The 23,781-nt window shown below is 31.8% G+C and overlaps 1 long non-coding RNA gene across 3 annotated transcripts in view; it reads left to right on the plus strand.

The window, feature by feature from the left end:
* LOC111719746 overlaps positions 1 to 23,781 on the plus strand; it is a 221,677-nt gene that overhangs the window by 189,950 nt on the left and 7,946 nt on the right. For all 3 annotated transcript variants that reach the window (XR_004233042.1, XR_004233043.1, XR_004233041.1), the window contains one exon: positions 9,191 to 9,284. This is a non-coding gene — a long non-coding RNA (uncharacterized LOC111719746). The remainder of the gene's footprint in view (positions 1 to 9,190; positions 9,285 to 23,781) is intronic.

The raw sequence follows: 23,781 nt of genomic DNA on the forward strand, positions 1-23,781 counted from the left end.
CTTCACAGTGGTTATTCTAGCCAAAAGAGAGTATGAGAGCACAGGTTGAGAATACAGACTTTATAAAGTGAAGGCCATTTGAGCAAAAGATGCAAAAGAACACATAATTTATCTACAAATAAAGTACATTGATCTCGAACACAGGATGTAGTGGGGAGACAATTTAGGCCTCCCAGAAGAACATGACAAGATGACAAGTCAAAAAATTTGAGCATGGTAATATGAAAATTAATGTAAGAAAATTGTTTAGAACTTCTGAATACAGAAAGCAAAGCACCATTTAAAAGTAGGCACAAATTGTAGGAAAGCATCCTATTAATTAAATTATAAGACAAGTATTGGTTGAGCTTCACAATTCTAATAACAAACAAATTCTGCAGACAATTGGAAAAAACCTGCAAACATAAAGGAAACAAAATTCAACACAGTCAACCAAAAACACGAAATGAATGGAACAAGAAATTTCAGAAGAGCATAGGGGCACAGTCTACAACCCAAATGACGTGGCCTTTAAATTAGACTCTGATTTTTACTGGGAAAAAAGGATGGTTCAATAAAAGCATCCCTACAAAAAAAATTCACAATTAAAATGACGTATAAATACTTTAAGCAGCAGAAATACAAAAAAATAAATACAACTGAGAAGGAAAGCATAAGAGTAATGAAACAAATCATTCCATCTCCAGAGATTGTTAAAAAGAAAAAAAAAATAATAAAGATACCTTTTGAGCTAATAATTAGTAACAACCACAAACGCTCCCAAAAGAGGATAGTTGAGATTTTTTTCAAGAAGTACAAAAGGGTACAACCTAGACTTCATTCACCATGTGGTTTTGCGTCTAGAACACTGGGCCTAGGGTCAGGAAAACAAGTTCAAATGTGACCTCAGACATTTACTATCCATATGATCCTGGCATAAAACTTAATTTCTCTTTGCTTCTGTTTCCTCACCTTAAAATGAGGTTAATAATGGCATCTCCCTCATAGAATTGTTGTAAGGATCAGTCAGTAAACATCTATTTAAGCACCTGCTATGCCTAAGCCCTGTACTAAATACCTAGGGATACAAATATGAAAAAAAGAAAGCCATTTCCTGCTTTCAAGGAGCATATAATATAACCAATGGGGCAGCACACAAAAAGAAACTGAAAAACAGGAGATGAAGGGAAGCCTGTCTTTAAATGGAGGTTTTGAAGTTCATGATTCCATTCTCCATTCAAAGGGGATAGAGTGATGATAAGGGGGAATACCAACACTGATGATGAAATCAAATGAGATCATATTTATCAAGAATTTAATACAGTGGCTAGCACATAAAAGCTGCTACATAAATGTTTATTTCCTTCCCCTTTCACCTTTCTAACATTCTCCTGAGAAACCAATGGGAACCCAAAGATTCTGGGCTCTGAAATTCAGAAGTCTCAAAAGGCGTAGCTTAAGATAAGATCCTTTTGGACCCAGAGCAAGAGCAAACATTATTGAACAATGTTGATTACAGTGGACATCCTTCACACCTGATCTTACTGGAAAGGCTTCTAGCTTATTCTCATTACAAATAATGTTTGCTGATGGTTTTAAATAACTGACTTTTATTAAGAGAAAATCCATTTATACCAATACTTTCAAGAGTTTTTTTTTTTTTAATAGAAACAAGGGTTGTACTTAGTCAAAAAAAATTTCATGATTTTTAACTTTTATTATTGATATCAATTGTTAATAGTTTTCCTTATCTATCAGACCATCCTTGCATTTCTGTTATAAATCCCACTTGATCATAATGTATAAACTTTGTAACATATTGTTATAATTTTTTGGCTAGTATTAGGATTTTTGTATCTATATTCATTAATGAAATTGAAATTTCTATCATTTTTTCTGTTATTCTTTCTGGTTTAAGTATGTATTTTTTTAATAAAATAGTTTGGTAGGATCCTTTCTTTGCCTATTACTCCAAACTATTTAATATTGGAATTTATTGATCTTTATATTTTTGATAAAATTTACTTGTAAAAACATTTGGTCCTGATGCTTTTTTCTTAGAAAGGTCATTTATGGTTTGTTCAATTTAGTTTTCTAAAATAAGTCTATTAAAATAGTGTTTCTTTTTCTGCCAACCTATATAATTTTGTTGTATATTTAAAATGACTATCAAGTTGAATTTGCAGTTTCATGTAGTCATCATTTTTTATTATACTGTTATGGAAATGCTTGTTTTATACTATAAATTTTAAAAATGAATACATTTAATTTTTTTTAAAAAAAAGCAAAACCTACTTGTTCAAAAATATAGTAAAGGGTGTAGGTTGGCCTGACACAAAGACCCCTTTCAGGAACTAGAACTAGAGTGATAAATAAATAAAACAACTTGTACAAAAAAAAAAAAAAAATTGCAAAACTAACTCCGAAACAGCTATCAGTAGAGACTTAGGCAAAGAAATAGATTTTCCACAAAGACTATAGGAATGCCTGTAACACACACATAAAGCGTGAAATAAAACTTCTGGATAAAAGAATTCAGAGTATAAGTAGGTTAAAAAGAGGAAGTGGTCAGCCTTACCCAGCATATGAAATCTTTAAATACTTAACTAAACCAAATAGAAATCAATGATTCCAAAAGACAACGAGAACAAAATACATTAAAAATAAGAAAATATAATGTCTGATATAAAAAAAAAATAGCTGACTTGAAGTAGAGGCTAAAGAGCAATCATTTAAGAAAGATTGATCTCCACCAAAAAATGGGATTTTTTTTTAAACTTAGACATATTTCAAGTAACATAAATGAAAACTTCCAAAATATAGTAGAACAAAAGGCTGTTAGCGTTCCCCCCAAAAGAGAGAGCTATTGAAACATTTTTAAATGGACGAAAGAGAATCAAAGAAGTTCAGAAGGTACAAAAGAACAAGGCAATTCAGAAAGTCATAGTAGAATGTATTAGATTCCTTAAAAAATAAGCAGTATGAAATAAAGATTCAAAAATCTATGGAATTCCCATATTCCCTTTTTATTGGAACAATAGAACATTGTTCTTAACAATATAATCCTCATATTTGAAAAAAATTAAATCTGATATTTTAAAGTTTTATTCTGTGGTCTTTACGTGCTAGTTTATGATTGTTTTAAAGTATAATTACTATTATAACCCCAAACATCTTGATTACATCAATTACTCTATGCAGAAAGACTTTTAAACTTTAAAAAAAAATTAAATTTTGAATCTTATTTTTAAAGTTTTGAATCTTTATTTCATCCTGCTTGCTTAGTATCTAATATTTTCTTGAAAAATTAAATTGTTTCAGTGGCTCTCCCTTTTCTTGTAGTTGCATCTGGTAGCCCCTAATCAGAAACATTAAAAATAAATGTGTGTATATGTATATACTATTTTACATGTCTATATAATTTTATTTCTACTTACTTAGCACAGGAATGGTTTTAGAATCACGTAAGCACCAGTGAAGATAGATCAGATAAATCCCTTGATTGACACTCTATAAACCAGAACTGTTTCCTCACCGACGCTTTTTAAAATCTTGTCTTTGGCTGTAATTCGAAAATGTGACATGGCAAAAACTGTTCTTGTGGAGATGTCTAAAATGTCTGCATGATCAAGTTCTTTTCCTGTTAGAGTGGACTTTCTTGAATTCTGAATTATTTTGTCTATTCTTTCCATTCCTGTATAGATTCAAAAGTTTGTTTAAAATCGGAAAAAGAGAATATTTCTAGTATCTTTGTAATTTTAGCCACAAGTTAAATTTTTTAGTATTTTATGTTGAAGTTATTTTCTGAATTTTGGGGAGGAGGGGAAGAGAGGAAGGCATTTCTATTTCTTCTTTTGTTTGGCATTATCTTCTTTGGTAGATTTATATAAAATGGTGATTAGCTATTGACAAAGTATTTCAAATTATTTTGAATATAATTTTTAAATAATTTAACATCAAAGCTTGAAGATCACCTTGAAATAGTATTTACTAAATATAGGTTAATAAGGTGCTTAATATATTAGAAACAATCTCCTCAGTTTGTTTAGTAGGCATTAGTTTCTCATTCTTTTAGAGCAGATTTGTCAATATGGATGTCTTCCTTAAAGAAAACTGGTGCACTTTACTACTACCATTCCTACTCTATCTCCTTTTACTTTATATGAAAGGCAGTGTGAATGATGCATACTTCTACATGTTTGGAAAGTGTAACAGATACGCACTTAGCTCTTCCAGACATTAGCTGTGTAACATTGAAGAAATCATTTGATTTTTCTTGACTTCATTTTCCTTATCTGTAAAAATGGGGCAGTTGTGCTAGCCAGCTTTCAAAGTCTCCTACATGTAAGAAATTTTCTTTCAACTTTTTTTTTCTCCTTTCTGGCCAAAAATTTTTCTCTTTTTTTTTCCCTCACTTAATAGTTATTTCATTTTTTTCCAATTACCTGTAAAATAGTTTTCAACATTCATTTTTATAAGGTTTTGAGTCCAAATTTTTCTCTCTTTCCCTCCACCCTCCCCAAGACAACAAGCAATACAATATAAGCTGTACATATACAATCACATTAAATATATTCCCATATTAGTCATGTTATAAAAGAAAAATCAGACCAAAAAGAAAAAATATGAGAAAGAAAGAATAAAAAATTTTTCAGGGTGAAAAGAGTAGGCTTTGACCTCCATTCAGTCTCCATAATTCTTTCTCTGAATATGGATGGCATTTTTCTATCTCAAGTCTTTTGGAATTGTCTTGGATCATTGGAGCTAAGTCTATCATAGTTGATTGTCACACAATGTTACTGTTACTATGCACAGTTCTGATTCTGCTCACTTCAATAAGCATCAGTTCATATAAATCTTTCCAGTATTTTTCTGAAATCTGCATAGTTCTTATAGAACTATAGTATTCTGTTAGTTCATATACCATACCTTGTTCAGCCATTCCCCAATTGATGGGTATGCCCCCAATTGCCAGTTTTTGCTGCCACAAAAAAGAGTGGCTGTAACTATTTTTGTATATGTGGGTACTTTTCAGAGTTTTTTTATGATCTTTTTGGGATAGTGACCTAATAGTGATATTACTGGCTCAAAATCTATGCATAGTTTTATAGCCTTTTGGGCACAGTTCCAAATTGCTCTCCAGAATGGTTGTATCAGTTAGTGCATTAGTGTCCCAGTTTTTCCACATCTCTCCCAATATTTATCATTTTCCTTTTCTGTCATCTTAACCAATTGGATAGGTTTGAGATGGTATCTCACATTTGTTTTAATTTGCATTTCTTTAATCAATAGTGATTTACAGCATTTTTTCACATAACTATAGATTACTTTAATTTCTTTATCTGAAAACTTCCTGTTATATCCTTTGACCTTATAGCAACTGGGGAAATGCCTTGTATTCTTATGAATTTGATTCATTTCTCTATGTATTTTAGAAATGAGGCCTTTAACAGAAACAGCCAGCAGTTTTTCAAGAGAAATCTTTTAGTATGTAAAGACAAAAATATGTTATTTTTGATTAGAAAGTAAAGTTGTACCTCTTTATAAGAATGTTAAAATCTAAAATGTTAACATTCTATTTCATGTTTTTCTTAGTGTATTATATAGATCTTTGTATGACTGTACCTTCTAAATTCAAGAAAAATAATTCTACCCTTTTTCCTTTTTTTTAAATTGTACTTTATGTATAATGTGAAATAAAAATAGATCTGCACAGCTCATATGTTTGGGAACAGGTGTTTTGTCTTTGCTAAGTAAAATAAAAAAGATTTAAAAATTAGAAACAATAAGAGGATATTATTTTAGGTATATCTGAAGTTTCAGGTTAATTTTTTTAGTCATATAAATGAAATTAATTGGGATTGGTTTGGTTGAGTTTTTTGTTCTGTTAAAAGTTATATTGGTTGTCTTTTTTGAAGGCAATGAAAATTGTTATATATTTTTTCCTAAAATCAGTAGTATGGTTTGTTGGGAATTCTTCAAAAGTCCAAGTCTTAATTCAGAAACGTATTAGCTATGTGATTTCAATTTTCTGAGCTTTCGTTTCTTCTTTTTGTAAAATGGTGATAATAATATCCTATTTATTAACAAGGCATCTGTCAGGGAAAACTCTTTGTAAACTCCGAAGCATAAATAAATGAATTGTTATTGTTGTCATTTTTATAATTCAGCATATTACACAGCATATTTGCCATATATAAATCAGGTTTTTTGCTATTTTATGGACATGCTTTTTTAAGCCCTTTCCTAAGTTACTGTAAATGAAGGGTAGAAAATTATCTCTTAAAACTTGAATCATAAAATGAGATGTTTCATGAAGTCATGGATCATCTGATAAACAGATTGCATATAATCCTTACTAGATTAGAGTTATATGAAATAGTTATTAAGTAAGTACAGTAGGTGATTGTTTCAATGAAAAATTGATTATTTTTCTGATAAAATAATTACTGGTTATATTAGTGCTTCATGAATTTAGTCTTTGTGGGCAATTAAAATTTAATCCAACTACTTCATAAAATTGGCTAGTTTTGAAAGACATACTTTTTTTGAAAGTGAGTGTTAGTGCCTTTTTGTAGCACATCAGAAACTGATAGTTTCAAAATTTCACTTAGAATTCTTTTATCTGCATCCAAACTTAAAAGTATACTCTGTCTTGTGATGTTGTCCAAAGTATTTTCATGTGGCTTGTTAGGACTGTGATTTACAATTTTGAAGGATCACTGAAGGTCAGAATTAGAAAAGACTTATAGAACCTTCATAATGGTTGTTCATTGCTTTAATACTTCAAATGAAGAGAAATCCTCTATCTTCCAAGGCAGATTTCCATTTTTCAAATGACATGAATTCAAGTCCTTTGCCATTCTGGATTCTCTTCTATTTATCACTATCCTTCACAAGGTGTGGCATTGAGAATTGAACACAGTACTTCAGATGTGCTTTGACCAATGCAGAGTATAACAAAATTGTTACCTTCTTAGGTAATTTATTGTCTTATCTTTCTTACTATACCTACTAATTTGCATTTCTCTGATTAATAATAACTTGGAGCATCTTTTCATATGGCTAGAAGTAGTTTTAATTTCTTCATCTGAGAATTGTCTGTTTATATCTTTGACCATTTATCAATTGGAGAATGGATTGATTTCTTATAAATTAGAGTCAATTCTCTATATATTTTGGAAATGAGTCCTTTATCAGAACCTTTGACTGTAAAAATATTTTCCCAGTTTATTGCTTCCCTTCTAATCTTGTCTGCATTAGTTTTGTTTGTACAAAAACTTTTCAGTTTGATATAATCAAAATTTTCTATTTTGTGATCAATAATGATTTCTAATTCTTCTTTGGTCATAAATTCCTTCCTCTCCTTCTTCTTTTTTAAAAAGCATTATTGCTACCTACCAACTCCCCCAGACTCCTTTCCCCTTAGAAGTCTTCCTTTATGAAAAATAATATATAGCCAAGCAAACAAGTTCACACACAATGCATCTACATTCCGTTGTCTTGGCCAAGAGTTGGGAAATATGCTGATTTAATCTTCTGAAAGCATGATTGATACCAGGATCAAACTATTTTCATTTTTGTAATAATTAAATTTTAGTAAATTTTATTTTAGATTTATCTTATATAGATTGTTGATTTAGAGCAGTGATATGAAACTCAAATTGAAATGGGGCCACTAAACTATGCCAAAAGATTTTTACTTGCATATTATTTAGAAAACCACATACTAACATTACCTTGTCATGTTTTTAGGCCATAGTCCATTCTGATGAGTGATTGCTGAGGGCGGCATGTTTAACACCTCTCATTAATAATTTTCTTTTTTTATTGTAGCTAATAGTTTCCATTTCCTTTTGAGAACTTGCTGATCATGTCTTTGACCATTTGAATGCTAGAGAATGTTTTTTTTTTAATCAAATCATTTCATACTTACTATCTCAGATCTTTATTAGAGAGATTTGTTGCAAAGATTTTTTCCTTATAACTTTTTCTCTTTAAATTTTAATTGCACTGATTTTTTTTAATGTGGAAAAGGTTTATGATTTTATATAACCTATTGCTAGCCTCTTTGTCTCTTATAGACAATCAAAAATGTACTTCTTATACTTTGCTCTAAATAATTTCACCTCTTTAATTCTTATTTGTTAATTATACAACTTTTTATTTTTAGGTCATACCTTGATATGCAACTCAGGATGCAAGGTGTTGATACAAATCTTTTGTGCTTAGCCCTAGTAGTTGAAATGCTTGGTTTTATCAATTACTATGTAACTGTGATCACTTAACTCTTCGAATTTGCATATCTTATCTTTTCTACTTTTTTCCTTTAGAACCAAATAGTTTTAAAGATTATTGCTTTCTAGAAATGAGATAATATGCAAGCCCATTTTCTTAACATTTTGTTATTTTTGTTCTTTTGTGCTTCTGCCAAATGAATTGTTCTTTTTTTTTTCTACTTCTGATAAGTATCACATTGAAATCTCTAAATAAAGTCCTTTTCCTTACTTAAGCACAGCCCAACCACAGGTGATTAAAATCTCCCCAATTTTTAAAGTTTTTCATTGTTTTTGTAGAGTGTTTTTCAGTTGTATTGCCTTTTCCTTTAACCAAGTCATTGTCCATCATTTCTACAAGAATACCATAATGGATCTTACCAGTATCTTTAATAAAATAGAGTATTTTATATGTACATAATTCTCTTGATCTACTACAATATTAGTAGCCATTTGAAGGAGGGGGGAAAGGAAGAAGAAAAAGGGGGAAAAAGTTATTTGGTCAAAGTCTAGGTCTAAATGGTGTCTATTGATCAGTTACAGGAAAAGTAAAAATCTATTCAGGGGAGAAGGTTCTATATCTGGAATAAACCCTCGATCTAGTAGGTAGACAAATACTGTAAGATCCACATAAGGCTAAATGATTTGTCCAGGATAAAATAGAAGGTATTAAATAGAAGAACTAGGATTCAAATCTGGGTAATCTCATCCCATATCTAGTTCTCTTTCTGTTATGTTCTTCTTTGTGTGAAGCTGCAATCTTTCACCTACACTTTTGAATAGAACATTTTGTACTAAGTAAATAAAAAGAAAAAACCTTTATATTTTCCCCAGATTTGTTAAAGAAAATAGTGAAGGACAGTTATAGAGTTTATTTATATGGGGAAATATATTTACTCTCAAATTAATTGTGAACTTTTATGTTTTTCCTTTAGGAACTCACAGAGAATGTTACTTCTTGGGTATATGAAGCAGATGTGGAAACTTTTATTGTTTATAAACAAAAACTCTCAAATTTAGCCAGCCAAGGTAGGTAATAAGCCTAAAATTTTTAGGCTTATTTTCATTTGGCATGGTCAATTAGTCATATCTTTTATGGCTTCACATTGAAACACATCATTTTTCTCTTTAACTTGTCTTGAGAGGAAGTAGGTACCAAGTAAGTGACATATTAATATGCAGAAGTGAAATAGGTGAAAATAATAAAATAAAAGTAAATAATCCCTCTTTGAAAATTCCTGTCATCGTTTTTTTTCCCCTTCATTTTACACTTAGCCATTCCAAGCTCTCAGCTTTTTTCAGTATGATTTTCAGGTTTTAGCTTTAACTTCAAAAAAGTATTCTGAGATTTCAGGTTCATGCAGAGTCAGATATGGAAAGAATTGAATCTTTCCCCCTTTTCCTGATGTTTTAATAATAAAAAATATTTTAAAATATAATCCATTTTAACCTTTTAATTGATAGAGTTGTAGCTTGATATTTTTGGCTCATTACATTCTTTACTATTATCATCATCAAAAACTTCTAACTAAAAATTTAATAAAATAAGTCTCAATCATTTCTTCTTCTTATCCCCACCTAGTTATTTTGAGTTGATATTTGACACTATTTTCACAAATGTTTCTGATTTTTTTTTAATCTCTTTTGTCTTTGTGGCTTCCTAAAACTTTCAGATAAAGAACATTTCAAATTATATTTGAAATATGATTATTTGAATTTAGCATCTTTTCAGAGACCTATTTATTATTCTAATTCATAGTGAGAGAGAAAAAGAAAAGTATTTCATTGTTCTTTGGGAAAATGATGTCTATTCTGATCATATAGATGATTAGTTAATGCAAATCTGTTTTTAATATTTCAAACCCATTCATCATCTGTTCCCTTTCTTCTGAATGTTTCTGCCAAAAATAAAGAGCACATCGTATGATTAAATTTTTTTTTATATTATCAAGTGGTATGGAAATCTTGACAAGAAGTCAAAAAGCATTTATTAAGCTTTTAGTATATGCTGGTCACTGTCTCAAACTATGGAAATACAAATAGAAGACAACAAAAGATATTCCTTACCTTCAAAGACCTTACTTTCTCATGGGGAAATACAACACAGAAAAGAAAGCTAAAAAGTAGGAAAGAAGGAGAAAAGGGACAGAAGCATCATAGAAAAAGTCTGGAAAATGCTGCCAAGAGTGAATAAATGCTAACCTGAATGTTCTTCAAATGGAGGTTCTAGGAGAAAACAGCCAGTCAGGAAGAAGTTCAGCCATGAAGGGAAATTCGTGAAAAGTTCATAGGCAGATTAAACTTATAGCATGAAAAAATTTCTTTGGCATGCATGCAAGTATTTTTATAAGCCAAGATATTAGATAATTACTGCATGTTGTAAATTCACTGAAATAAACTAGAAGTTTCTTATAAAAACTGGGATCCTTGAAACCAAAAGATGAGTAGTCAAACAAACAAAAACATATCTTTAGGAGATAACTTTTTTTGTCATCATTAAAAATATATATCCAGTAGGCTTTGTTTCCCTGGGAAAATAGCCATCATTTGATCACGTTCATAATACTCTGTATTTGAAATTAATCTTCTAGTAGCAAATATTGAATGTCAGAAGTAAATATATTCTTGAAAGAAAAAACCAAAACTGATTCTTTGTTCATATTACAATGTGGGATATGGAGGCTTGACTGTTAAAATATATTATCCCTTTCCTATTTTGACTTTTGTCACTGCTGTCACACTCTCCCCCTCAGTCTTCTGTCTACCGATTCCTTCCCTAAAGCCTTCAAATATGTCCATGTCCCCTTCATCTTTAAAAAGCCTTCACTAGACCTTCTGGTCACTCAGATTATCATCCTATAGTTTTCCCCTTTTTTTAGCCACATTTCTATCAACAGCTTTTTATTCTACTGCTCTCACTGTTACAATCTCCAAATTACAAAATCTGAAGGTTTTGTCTTAGTTCTCTCATTTATTTTTTCTTTTTCATTTCCTGCTGTTGAATACCCTCTTTTCCTTATATTCTCCTCTCTGTAGGTTTTCATGGTACTACTTCCTTCTGGTCCTCTTACCTTTCTTGCCTCCTTTCCTTACTCCTCATTTTGTGTCCACTTATGGCTGTATTCAAGTTTTTTCACTTTCCACATCTTTTGTCTTAATGATTTCATCAGCTCTCATGATTTTTAAGTGTCTTCTCTCTTTGGTTAACACCCAGATCTACATTTTTTCCCAAAAAAAATTCATTCCTGAATCACTTACATTACATTCTATCACATCACATTACAGCTCAAATTCATTGTGTCAAAAACAAAACTTGCCATCTTTCCTTACTCTCAAATCTACCCCCTTCCAAAATTTTCTCTTTGTCATAGGTACCTTCATTTTTCCAATCTCTAGTAAATCACCCTCAGTGACATAATTGATTCCTGTCTATTTCACATTGCATATTTAGAAATTGCTATTTCTACCTCTATAACATCTCTCATCAATACTTTTAAATCACCTTAATTCAAACTCTTCTTGTCTAGATTATTGAACGTGCATCCTTATTGGTCTCCATGCTTCAAGTTTCTCTTCGGTCTAGTTTATCATTAATACAACTTCCAAAAGTACAAATCTGACAATCTTATCCCATACTCAATAAACTCTAGAGGCTTTCCTTTGTTTTCAGCATAAAATATAAATTCCTTTGATTGGCTTTTTGAACTTTTGATAACTTCTCTCCAGTCTATCTTTCCAGACTTTCCAGACTTCTCTTCCATACTTTATAGTTCCTTACATATGATACTTTTGTTTGCCATATCCCATCTTATACTTCTTGCCCCCCAAATTTGTAATGTATATACCTTTCTCACCTCTTCTTAGAATTCCTATGTTCCTTCAAAATGCAATTCAAGAACCACTTTCTACATTTAGCTTTTCCTCATTTTCCTTTCCCCAGTTGCTTATGTAATTCCTCCATAGCTGTCTTATATTTAAAAACCTCTTTGTATTTATTTTTTAATTTATTCCACATATGTAATGTATATCTTCTGTCACATATATATATATGTATTTGTATTATATATACATATATACATATTTTGTGTTTGTGTATATCTTTATTTGTATATTGTCTCCCTCAATAGAATGTCTGATCTATGAGAGTAGGAATTGTTGTTTTGCCTTTGTATCCCTAGTCTTATAGTAGGTACTTAACCAATGTTTTATGATTGATTTATAATTTGATTTTTCTGGTCATTACCTTTCTAATGGCATCTTTTATACTGTATCTCCTATGCATTAATTAATTGGCTGAGTGCTAATCATGCAGCCCTTTAGGTGACTTGTAACTAGATCATCAGACTTGGTTTACTACTATTCACCACACTTGATGATTATTGTTGTTTTACCTTTAAGATAGCATTTTTGTCTGTTGTATAGTTAAAAAGACTAAAGACATTGCAAGTGTGCATTTCAATCAACTTTGTGACTAAAAATGTCATCTATGAAATGTTTTTTCATTAAATCTACCTGTTATTTTTAGTAGATAGGAGAAAATATTTGTATTAGTTTTTGGTTACAGCTTTTTTGTCCTTCATCTTTTTTTGTTGATGATAAGATGTTTTTTTCTAAGCCCTTTTGTCCTTCCCAATTATAGGTACTTTAAGAAACAATTTCTCAGTGCTTTATACACAGACCTCCTTTAATTTAAATATAATTAGTATACTATAATTGATTTAGTCTACCTATATACTTCCTATCTTAGTCTTCATTTTTGCCATTTAAAATATGCTCTTTTCCATAATTGATGGGAGAATAAAAGTGGTCAAAGAAATCTTTAAAATGCTTTTCCATATATTGTCATTTTCCCCAACTTGAAGTTCAACATAAAAATGGATACTTTTGCAAATTTCCTAACTTCTCAATTCCTCATTCTATCTTAACTGATTCTCTTAATTGGCCTACTCCTCCGTTCCACTGTAGTTACCCAAAGGAATGGTCATTTCCTTGATCTTGACCTCACTCTGAAAATGTTTTATTTCCATGTTCATGAATTCCTAGATGTCTTTCTCTGATCATAATCCTATATTATGCCATATTTCTTTAAACCTTAGGACTCTTGATCCTGTTCATTATGGTCTTTCATCACTTTATCCCTTAGTTCTTTCCCAGACCATGACCCTCCAGTCCTACTGTCCTCCTGTGCAAATTATCTGATTTCTTTGATCAATCAGTTCGGCTCTATTCTATTCTACATTAATATCTCTTATTTCCTTGTCCTGGTACCAGCCATACTGTGCTAAACACCAACTGTATAATTCTCAACCTCCCTTCTACTTTGTTTTATATATGTGCTGTTGAACATAATTAAAGATCATAAACCTATATTTTTGTGACTATTTCAGATTTGTGTTTTTTGTTTCTTTTTTATTCTGAAGTGGGCCCTCAATGCCCACTTCTCTTCCTTCCTAATCTATTAAATTATTCCTCTCTCCTTAATGGCTTCTCCAGACTTTATCCTTCCTTTTTGTATTTCATTGTAAAAATTGAGGCAATCATCTTACAGCATCCTCTCCCAACTATGTCCTTTCCTAGACATGGCAAACCCATCTATCTGCACTCTTAATTCCAACCCCATACTTCTCTGGCAGATTGCTCCTCACTATCATTTCTACTCTTGAGTTATCCATAATTCTCTGTTCATAAGCCCCTTCCCTGTTTTCTAAGTCCTTATCTCCTCCCAGTTCTTTCTTTTTTTTTTTAAACAAATAGTTAATAGCATCTGCCAGCTATCATGCTATATCTCTTTACTTTCTAGGAAAAGTAACTCTATTTTCTCTCCTTTTAACCTCTTTTTAACCTTCTGCAGTCTGTTCTCTTCAGAGTTGCTATTGATTTCTCACTTGCATTCTGGTCTTTTCTCATTTCTAATCCTTTAGTCTGTTTATCACCATCTTCCACAGGTTCTTCTCCATGAATATGTTTTCAGATATCTAATCTTAGCTTGGCTTCTGATCTCTGGTACTATGTCATCATCTGCCTTTTCTGTATTTTCAAATGTATTCCAGTGTGGAATACTTTCTATTCCTTAAAAATAGCATCAATCTCCCTCTCTAATTTTACTTATAGTATTTCCTGTGTCTGAATTACCTCCCCATCTATATTTCTTCCTGTTAAAGTCTTTCAAGATTCAGTTAAAATGACATCTCTTACATGACATCTACCTTGTGAATGCCCACAAGGCATTCACTACTTTTGTGAATACCGTTAATGCCTACTCTGCATTCACTATTGCTAGTCTCTCCTAATTCCCAGGTTACTGTCGTTTGCAGTGCTTAAACCAGTTTTACCAAGCTTACCTCTCTGTCTGAAGTCTTCAGAGATCTCTGGCCATCATTTCATAGGAATGATGGTTTAAATACGCAATAGAGCGCTGGAGGACAGCCATGTGCAACAGCTTTTATTCACGTGTTTACATTCTTCCCTTGCTGACGTCCTGCTGACTCCTTATGAACTCCAGGTCAAAGAGGACCTGCTTCCTCTCCGCACAGCTTAAATAGGGTCTATGAGGTCATATGCACAGCCAATCAGAGAAGGAGATGCCTCCCGTTAACAATGCGATCTCAATGTAATTAGAGTTCCCCACTACGAGGTGGTCCCTGCTTATTCACAGAAACCATTTCCTGGGATCTCAGGCATTATTTGCCTGTTTACTTCCTGACTGTGCAGTGTCTGACTCCTCCTCCAACCCTTACATTACCCTTACTCTTAAAAAAATAATAACACTTATTTAACAATTACAAAATAAAATGAGCATTGTCTATGAAATTGCTCTCTTTTATATAGAGCTTACCTTTCTTTTTAATTGGTCAAATAATAAATTCAACAACTTTCAATGTTAACCTAATTTTATCTGTGATACTCTCTGGCCTTTCTTATCTTCTCATTTTTTTTGGAGGAGATCCTAGCTCTAGTCATCCTTTTCCTCTCACCTTCTTCCCACAATTGACACACAAAAAAAGCAAAGCTTTCAAGAAATACATACCCTCAAGCAAAACTCATTCTCACATTAGCCATGTCCATAAATGTATTCTTCATTTTGCATCTAGAGTCCATCACTTTCCTTTCAGGAAGTGGGTGGAATACTTCATCATCTGTACTGTAGAATCATGATTAGTCATAATGTTAGAAATCAGAGTTCTTTTTATTATCATTATTTATTATTTTTTAATTTAATAGAAGTACAGAAAAGAAAAATAAAACAAAACAAAGCAGAACATTGTCAGTCTCCTAGCAGAACATCAGAAAGGATTCAGAATATAACAATGGACGTCCAGTTTAAGAAAGGATATATAGTAGTAAAAGAAATTATATTTATGAGATTTTTTGAGTCCATTTTTTTCTTTACTGTCTTATAGGGGGTTTTTTGGTTTTCTCCTGTGTACTTTTAAAAATATGTTCTTTTTTTACCGTTATTCACCTTTTCTACCTTCTCCAAACAGGCTATAGTTAAGCACAGCTATATTTGATAGATTCACAAACATGTGCACACATATATGTTCATACCTAGTCGCAGACCCACACATATATACATATACATATACAATCATACATAGAGCAATATGTATGTATATATATGTGTGTGTGTGTGTGTGTGTGTGTATTTACATAAATTCAAACATATATACATACATATATATATATATATATATATATATATATATATATATATGGATACATTTTCCCATATGAAAACATGCATCTAAAACAATATTAGTATGATTGGCATAATTTAAATTTCTCTCTTAATTGACTCTTCAAGCTTGTAGAGTCTTAAGATCAATGTCTACTAACAGTACTTTTTTTTCCCTAATACATTCAACTTCTGATATGTCATAGTGTTAATGTACATTTTCCCTTTCCTATCTCTGCAGTCTTATACTTTTAATTATGTTCCTTAACTTGCCTTGCTGTTGCTTAACTTCCCACCTATTGATCCCTCCCTTATCTTCTCCTCTTCCATCACTTTTGCATTCCCTTTGCCTTTTCCTCCCCCCTTATTTCTTTATTTTGGAAACTGCTATACCGTTCATGATATAAATGTAATGTTGCCTATTTACCCATTCTCTATGTGAGTAGGTTTTTCAGAACTACAAGCCCTCCTCCCTACTCTAATACTTATGTGTCTATTCCTCTTCTACATCTTATTTGCATAAATCTTCTTTTGAATTACCCAATTCTTGATATCAGTCATAAATGTATGATATACATTTCTGTGGAGAAAACAATTTGTTCATGTTAAGTTACTTAAAATTAATCTTGGATATTGGCTCTTATATGTTAAATTTTCAACTGAGTTCTGATTTGCTTATTAGAAAATCCTGAAAATCTGCAAGTTCATTGAATGTCCTTTTTTATTGAATATTATTATCTTGTTTATGATATTTTTGGCTACAGGCCTTTGATTGCCAGTAGATGTGATTCCAAGACCCACAGTCTTTTATTATGGCTGCTAATAATCCTATACAATTCTAATTGTACCTCTAGCATATTTGAATTGCTTTCTTCTTGTTTCTTGCAAATTTTTCTCTTTTTGATCTAGGGATTTAAAAATTTGGCAATAATATTTCTACATTTTTCCACAATGGATCTTTTTGAGGTGTAATGATCAATGGATTTTTCTGTTTCTACTTTTTCCTCATAATTTATCACTTCAGGACAATTTTCTTAGATTATTTCTTGCATTATTGTATCAAGGTTATTTTTTTGGTCACAGCTTTCAGGTAGTCCAATTGTTCTTCTTGTTGTTGTGATCTTGTTCCAGATCTGTTGTTTTTCTTATATGTTTCACATTCTGTTCTCTTTTTTGATGCTTTCTATTGTTTTGTTATTTCTTGGTCTCAAATCTTCACTGACTTCCCCTCCCCAATTCTAATTTTCAGAGATATTTTGTCTTTAAGATTCTGCATCTCATTTGCTAGTGGGATAACTTTTTTTCATAATCTTTTTTTCTTGGATGGTTTTTGTTTTGCTTTGGGTTTTTTGTTGTTGTTGTTTGTTTGTTTGTTTTGGTTTTTCCTCCGTGTCTCTCATTTGATTTTTATATTCTCTTTTTAGTTCTTCTATAAATTCTCTCTGGGCAGAGAACCATTTAATGTTTATTCTTTGGGGTAAAAGAAGCTCTTTTTACTTCAGTGTTCTCCTCTGAAGGTCTTCCCTACTCCCATAGTATGGTTAGGTTATTTCTTCTTTGCAGGTTCATTTCTTGTTTTGTTTTGTTTTTTCTTTTTAATGAGAAGTATTAGTGTAAGTAACTCTAATCATGGAGTGGAGGGATGGTAACTCTAGTTCTCCCCTCTGACCTGACATCTCAAATCAAAAACTCCTTGCTCCTGCAAGTGTCCACAACCAGCAGCATCTTTGCTTCCCTGCCTTTATACTTATCAAGTACTGCATCAATGGGCCTGACATTCGAGGTTCCCTCAATCTTCCTGCACTTAGATTTCTACTCCTCAAGCAGTCCAGGAAGTGAAAGTTTCTAAGATTCCTGCTGAGTCTCCAGCCACCCAGGTAGCTCCTGGGATCCCCACTTGGTGTTTCCATGGAGCTAATCCATCTTCACACAAGTTAATCCCAGCCTAAGGTTTTTCTTTAGTGTACCAGGTTTTTCTTCTGCTGTACCAGGCAGTACAAGAGGATCCAAAAGGATCCTCTCAAAAGTATTGTTACTGACTATTCCCTTGTCCAACGTGCCCTTTCTTCTATCTCCCTGTCCCCTTCCCCTCCAACTTTCCTGCAAGGTAAATTAGATATTGAATGTAAGTGTTATTTCCTCTTTGAGCCAATTCTGATGAGAGCAACATTCCTCTCTCACCCTTTAATTTTATTTTTCTACATATTTTCTTTTTATATTCAACTGATACATGCCTTCTTTCTATATATACTCCTGTCACAATATTAACAAAGTTCTTATGAGTTACAAGGATTATCTTCTCATGTAGGAATGTAAACAGACAAACATTAATAAGTATATTATGATATGATAACACTTTCTTGATTACCTTCTTATGTGTCTCCTGAATACTGTATTTGAAAATCAAATTTTCTATTCAGCTCTGCTCTTTTCATCACAAATGCTTGAAAGTCCTCTATTTCATTGAATATCCACATTTTCTCGTGAAGGATTATAGTTTTGCTGGATAGGCAATTCTTAGTTGTAATACAGCTCATTGCTCTCTGAAATATATTATAAGCCCTTTAATGAAGAAGTTGCTAAATCTTGCATTATTCTGTTTTCTCTATTACTATATGATATCCTAAATATTTTCATTCTGAATGCTTGTAAGATTTTCTTCTTATCTTGGGAGTTTTGGAATTTGGCTATAATATTTCTGAGAGTTTTCATCTTGGAATCACTGATGCTTTTAATTTCTATTTTCCTCTTTGGTTCTAGAATATCAGGATAGTTTTTCTTGATAATTTCTTTTTTTGTTTTGTTTTGTTTTGTTTTCATCTGAATATTTATTGTACCCATAGTAGAAAACTACATATTTGCTGCAAAGTATTAGTGGAAATGCTGATTTGAAAGGCTCTGGTCAATTACTAATCAGTCAGTCATTAAATATTTATTAAGCATTTATGTACCAGTTACTATACTTTTTTTTTTTTCTTAATAGGTTTTATTTACAAAACATATGCAGGGGTAATTTTTCAACATTGGCCCTTGCAAAAGCCTTCTGTTCCAAATTTTCTCCTCCTTCCCCTCACTCCCTCCCCTAAATGGCAGGTAGTGCAATATATGTCAACTATGTTAAAATATATGTCAAATTCAATATATGTATACATAGTTATTCAGTTATCTTGCTGCACAAGAAAAATCTGAGCTAGAAAGAAAGAAAATATTCTGAAAAGGAAAACAATATGCAAGCAAACAATAACAGAAAGAGTGAAAATGCTTTGTTGTGTCTGACACTCTGTTCCCATGATTCTCTCTCTGGGTGTGGATGGCTCTCTTTATCACTAAACAATTGAAATTGGTTTGAAACCTTTCATTGTTAAAGAGAGCCATGTCCATCAGAATTGATCTTCATATACTCTTGTTGTTGCCATGTATGTTGATCTCCTGGTTCTGTTCATTTCACTTGGCATCAGTTCATGTAAGTCTCTCCAGGCCTCTCTGAAATCATCCTGCTGGTCATTTGTTACAGAAAAATAATATTCCATAACATTCACATACCACAATTTATTCAGCCATTCTCCAATTAATGGGCATCCATTCAATTTCCAATTTCTAGCCACTACAAAGAGGATTGCCCAAACATTTGTATACATGTGGGTTCCTTTCCCTTCTTTAAGATCTCTTTGGGATATAAGCCCAGTAGTAGCACTGCTGGATCAAAGGGTATGCACAGTTTGATAACTTTTTGAGCATAGTTCCAAATTGCTCTCCAGAATGGTTGGATTCATTCACAATTCCACCAACAATGTATCAGAGTCCTAGTTTTCCCATCTCCCCTCCAACATTCATTATTACCTTTTCCTGTTGTCTTATCCAATCTGAGAGGTGTGTAGTGGTATCTCAGAATTGTCTTAATTTGCATTTCTCTGATCAATAGTGATTTGGAGTACCTTTTCATATGACTAGAACTAGTTTCAATTTCTTGATCTGAAAATTGTCTGTTCATATCCTTTTCCTATTTATCAATTGAAGAATGGCTTGATTTCTTATAAATTAGAGTCAATTCTCTATATATTTTGGAAATGAGGCCTTTATCAAAACCTTTGAATGTAAAAATGTTTTCCCAGTGTATTGCTTCCCTTCTAATCTTGTCTGCATTAGTTTTGTTTGTACAAAACCTTTTTAACTTAATATAATCAAAATTATCTATTTTGTGATCAATAATGATCTGTAGTTCTTCTTTGGTTACAAATTCCTTCCTCCTTCACAGGTCTGAGAGGGAAACTATCCTATGTTCTTCCAATTTATTTATAATCTCATTCTTTATGTCTAGATCATGAACCTATTTTGACCTTATCTTGGTATATGATATTAAGTATGGGTCAATGCCTGGTTCCCATCATGCTAGTTTCCAATTTTCCCAGCAGTTTTTGTTAAATAATGAATTCTTATCCCAAAAGCTGGGATAAGACAAACCGCTTTAAAAGGGGTTTCTCAAACACTAGATCACTATAGTAATTAACTACATTTGTCCTGTGAACCTAACCTATTCCACTGATCAATTACTCTTTTTCTTAGCCAGTACCTATGATTTTGATGACCACTGCTTTATAATATAGTTTTAGATCTGGTACAGCTGGGCCACCTTCATTTGATTTTTTTTCATTAGTTCCCTTGAAAGTCTTGACCTTTTGTTCTTCCAGATGGATTTTGTGGTTATTTTTTCTATGTCAGTAAAATAGTTTCTTGGAAGTTTGATTGGCATAGCACTAAATAAATAGATTAGGTTAGGTAGTATTATCATTTTTATTATTTTCACTCGACCTATCCAAGAGCACTTGATATTTTTCCAATTGTTTAGATCTGATTTTATTTGCGTGGAAAGCGTTTTGTAGTTTTGCTTATATAGTTCCTGACTTTCCCTTGGCAGATAGATTCCCAAATACTATTGACAGTTATTTTAAATGGAATTTCTCTTTGTATCTCTTTCTATTGGATTTTGTTAGTGATGTATAAAAATGATTATTTATGTGGATTTATTTTGTATCCTGCAACTTTGCTAAAGTTGTGGATTATTTCTAATAGCATTTTAGTTAATTATCTGGGGTTCTCCATGTATACCATCATATCATCTACCAAGAGGGATAATTTGGTTTCCTTATTACCTACTCTAATTTATTTCATCTCTTCTTCATTTCTTATTGCCAAAACTAGCATTTCTAATACAATATTGAATAGTAATGGTAATAATGGGCAACCTTGTTTCACCCCTGATCTTATTGGGAATGGTTCCAGTTTATCCCCATTATATATGATGCTTACTGATGATTTTAAATGGATGCTACTTACTATTTTAAGGAAAAATCCATTTATTCCTATACTCTCTAGTGTTTTTAATAGGAATGGGTGTTGGATTTTATCAAATGCTTTTTCTGCATCTATTGAAATAATCATATGCTTTTTATTAATTTGGTTATTGATTATGCTAATAATTTTCCTAATATTGAACTAGCTCTGCATTCCTGGTATAAACCCTACTTGGTTATGGTGTATTTATTATCCAGGGGATAATTTTCTGTAATCTCTTTGCTAATATTTTATTTAAGATTTTTGCATCAATATTCATTAGGGAGATTGGTCTATAATTTTCTTTCTTTGTTTTCAACCTACCTAGTTTAGGTATCAGTACCATGTCTGTGTCATAAAAAGAATTTGGTAGGAGTCCTTCATTCCCTATTTATTCAAATACTTTATATAGTATCGGAGTTAATTGTTCTTTAGATGTTTGGTAGAATACATGGTAAATCCATCTGATCCTGGGGATTTTTTCTTAGGGAGCTGATTAATAGCTTGTTCTATTTCTTTTTCTAAAATGCGACTATTTGAGTGATTTACATCCTCCTCTGTTAATCTGGGCAACCTATTTTTGTAGGCAAACCAAATTTTTGTAGGTATTTCTTCATTTCACTTAGATTATCAAATTTATTGGCATAAAGTTGGGCAAAGTAACTCCTAATTATTGTTCTAATTTTCTCTTTTTTAGTGGAAAGTTGTCCCTTTTCATTTTTAAGACTTACAATTTGATTTCCTCTTTCCTTTGTCTAATCAAATTTACTAAAGCTTTATCTATTTTGCTGGTTTTATCATAAAACCAACTCTTAGTTTTATTTATTAACTCAATATTTTTTTTCAATTTTTACTTTCAATTTTATTAATCTCTTCTTTTATTTTTAGAATTTCACGTTTAGTATTTGATTGGAGGTTTTAAATTTGCTCTCTTTCTAGCTTTTTTATTTGCAAACCCAATTCATTGATCTTCTCTTTCTCTTTTATGCAAGTAAGCTTCTAGAGATATAAAATTTCCCCTTATTACCACTTTAGCTGCATACCATAAATTTTGGTATGTTGTCTCATAATTATTATTCTCTTGGATGAAATTATTGTGTCTATGATTTGCTGTTTCACCAATTCATTCTTTAGGATGAGATTATTTAGTTGCCATTACTTTTGGGTCTATTTTCCCCTGACTTTTTATTGAATGTAATTTTTATTGCATCGTGATCTGAAAAAAAATACATTTACTATTTCTGCCTTTCTGTATTTAATTTTGAGGTCTTTATATCCTAATATATAGTAAATTTTTGTATAGGTTCCATGAACTGCCAAGAAGAATGTGTACTCTTTTCTGTCTCCATTCAATTTTCTCCAAAGATCTATCATACCTAATTTTTCCAGTATTCTATTTACTTCTTTAACTTCTTTCTTATTTATTTTGTGGTTTGATTTATCTAGTTCTGAAATATAAGGTTGAGATTTTGCACTATTATCGTTTTGCTGTGAATTTCCATGCAATACCACTTGGTGCATATTTAGTATTGATATTGCTTCATTATCTATGGTATCTTTTAGCAAGATATAGTTTCCTTCCTTCTTTTAATTAGATCATTTTTTGCTTTTGCTTGATCTGAGACCAAGATGGCTACCCCTGCTTTTTTTACTTCACTGGAAGCATAATAGATTCTGCTCCAGTCTTTTACCTTTATTTTGTATGTATCACTCTGCTTTAAATGTGTTTCCTGTAAACAACATATTCTGGGTTTTAATCCATTCTGCTATCTGTTTCCTCTTTATAGGAGAATGCACATTCACATTTACGGTTAGAACTCCTAATTCTGTATTTATATTATCCCCAGATTATATTTTTCTCTTTCCTTGTCCCCTTTCTCTCCTCCCCAGTATTTAACTTATGAGTACCACTTGCCTCAGGCAGCCTTCTCCTTTAGAATCCCTCTCTTTTTCTTATACCTTTCCCCTATTAGTTCTGTATTCCCTTTTGTTTAGCCTATCCCTTCTGTTTTCGCCTTTCCCCTCCCACTTTTCAGTAAGGTGATAGAAGTCTTTTTGTAAACCAAATATGTCTCTTTGAGCCAAATCTGATGAGAGTAAGATTCACACAGTGTTTATGCCTTTCCCTTCTTTCACCCAAATATAATAGGTTTCCTTTGCCTCTTTGTGAGATGTAATTTCCCTCTTTTTACCTCCACTTTTCCCTTTTTTTTTTTTTTTTTTCTGGTACAATCCCCACTCCATCTCTAGTTTCTTTTTTATATTATAATAGTAAATCAGACTCTATATGCACTCTCAATGTGTATCCATAACAGAAATACAGTTCTCAAGAGTTCTTTTCTTTTTACTTTTTTTAGGCTTCTCTTGAATTCTATATTTGGAGGTCAAATTTTTTGTTTAGCTCTGGTCTTTTCATCTGAAATAAATAAACTTACCTGTTTCATTGAATGCCCATCTTCTTCCCTAGAAGAAAATACTCAGTTTATTGGGGTAGTTTATTCTTGGCTGCATTCCAATTCC

Source organism: Sarcophilus harrisii, chromosome 3 (assembly GCF_902635505.1).
Source record: "Sarcophilus harrisii chromosome 3, mSarHar1.11, whole genome shotgun sequence".
NCBI lineage: Eukaryota > Metazoa > Chordata > Mammalia > Dasyuromorphia > Dasyuridae > Sarcophilus > Sarcophilus harrisii.